Genomic DNA, 2,491 nt, shown 5'->3' on the forward strand with positions numbered 1-2,491 from the left:
ATATGCTTTTGATTAGTGTGATACTCTTACTCCACTGATCATATTGATTTTTACTATTGATTGCATAGATTATTTACTATTCATATCGATAGCTTATTAATTGATATTGCCTAAAACCGGAGCATACATAGTAATTCTTTTGTCTTGCATTGATTGTAGTGAGAATTTTTGGTAACCTACTGGGTTTTATAAGCTCATTTTGTGGCTTTTATTGATTTGAGGTTGTGGAAGGGGTCAAGATCCTTTAGAGTGAAGTTGATTAGTGTTTTTAAGTTTTCATTTATTTCTATGTTTTATTCTATTTTTTTTGTAGTTGGGAGCTTTAAAAAAGATAGCTTGATATTGTTGAAATCTTCTGGTTATTATAAATTGCATTTTGAAGGAATGGATATAGATATATTTTGAAGTATATGATTACTAGTTGTTTTCATTGGATTTATTTAAAATGATGAATATTCAATTACTATAGTAAATTAATTAATAGATAAAATAGATAGTTCTTCCAAATTTAAATCTTGGGGTTCTATAATTTATGATATATTCAATTGTTCTCTCTTGAGGAGAGGTGACTAAGGACCAAGAATTCTAGTATAATTTTGGTATTAACATTAGAAGTAAGAATTGTTATTAATGGTGTTCATTAGCCTTAAAAGTGATGATATACATCAACATTTTTTTTGACTGTGGGTGATAAAGTTAGCATGTATTTGTGTTGTTGTTGAGACAAGATAACTAGGTGATTGTGGTTTGAAGATCATGATTAGGTGACAATGGTAGAGAGAACATTGTTGGGAAATAATGTTTGGAGACTGTGTCTATAGAAGTGGCTATACTTTAGTGGTTTGGTGATAATGATTAGTTGTGGGATCATTAATTGATTGTTAGGAAGATCTCTCTCCAACTCAAAGTCCAAATTTAGCGCTTTGTCCAGATTGTTAGGAAGATCTTCAAGCTCCAGTTCCACTTCATATGAAAAATGCGGTTTGCCCGACAAAAATCAAGTTAGATCGAGCTTTATCTAACAATCGTATTGATCTTTATCACATCCAGTGAAAGTAGCAGTATATCAAGTAAAAAAAGCACATCCACATAAATACCTGTAATTTCCCGTTATATGTGTAAGAGCAGACATCTGCATAATCAAAACTTTTATGCTTGATCTAATATTCAATACAATAATATCATTAGCCTCAAATGGTTCAAACTACCTATTAATTTTCTCTATCACAGCTTGAGAATTATATGTGACACGAGCATACATTTTTATACATAGCAAGAAAACTCAAATGAGTGCAAATATGATAAATTTGAACTTTGCTTGAAGCTTCATTGAATACATGATCAAATACTCGATGACTATTATTCGAAACTTGATTGAATCTTCTGTAAATATTATTCAAAACTTATTTTTGACCTTGATTAAACCTTGTTTAACACAAGATCGAAGCTTCTTTAACTTCTTTAACATTATTCAATCCTGATTTTGAAATACAAACATACTTTGAATAAACTTCAAAGCATATTTGATCATGTGCCGAACATTCTATCAAGGTCAAAATAAGTTTTGAGCATTGTTCAGAGTTTGTAATCTCATGTATAATATCCTTCTAGGTTTAGGGTTTATGGTGTAAATATGTAACTTCAATCACTAACCTTCAACAATAATCTTTGGCTAGTCAGAAATGGAGCCAAAAATATCATGTTGCATCTTCACATTAGAACAATCAAATGGGGTGAGAGTTATCAAAGAAAAAGAGTGTTGAGAATATGAGAAGTTGATCAATATCTTGCTAATTATGTTATTGAAATTAGAGCATTTGCTAAAAGAGAACTTTCAGGCATATTTATAAAAGTAAATATATATTTTTAATTTTGAGTATTATGAGGCATATAAATTAAAACTTTAATATATATTTGAACCAAATATTAGCTAGAAATATTACATGGGTTGAATAAACGGGTAACTCTCTGAGACATCTTCAGCTGAATTCCTAATCTTTCATTTTAAAATACAATAATTGTCATATCAAATAATAATTAAGCTCCAAATGAATTTTATTTCTTAAAGTGAAGAACCGGCGGGTTCACTTCCCTTTAACGTAGGAACAATTATTACGTCCTCCGACCGGACGTAGAGGAACGTCCGGTCGGAGGCAAATTCCCCCCAAATACCGACTTGTACCGAGTAAACATCGAGCAATATCAAATAATAACGAGGAATAACATCATGTGAAGACCCAATACGGAGTTATTTCGAGCTATCTTGAGCAATACCGAGTTATACAAAAGTTGTACCGAGTTTTTCCTAGAAAAAACTCGGTACAACTCGGTATTTCTCGATATAGCTCGGTATAACTCGGTATTGGTCTTCAAAAAACGGTATTCATCGTTATTATCAAATAATACCTAGTTGTACCGAGAAAATACCGAATTTTTTGACTAAAATTTGACTCCGACGGGACGTTCCTCTGCTTGTCCTTGCACCGGATGT

This window comes from Dendrobium catenatum, unplaced genomic scaffold (assembly GCF_001605985.2).
Source record: "Dendrobium catenatum unplaced genomic scaffold, ASM160598v2 fragScaff_scaffold_44, whole genome shotgun sequence".
Classification (NCBI taxonomy): domain Eukaryota; kingdom Viridiplantae; phylum Streptophyta; class Magnoliopsida; order Asparagales; family Orchidaceae; genus Dendrobium; species Dendrobium catenatum.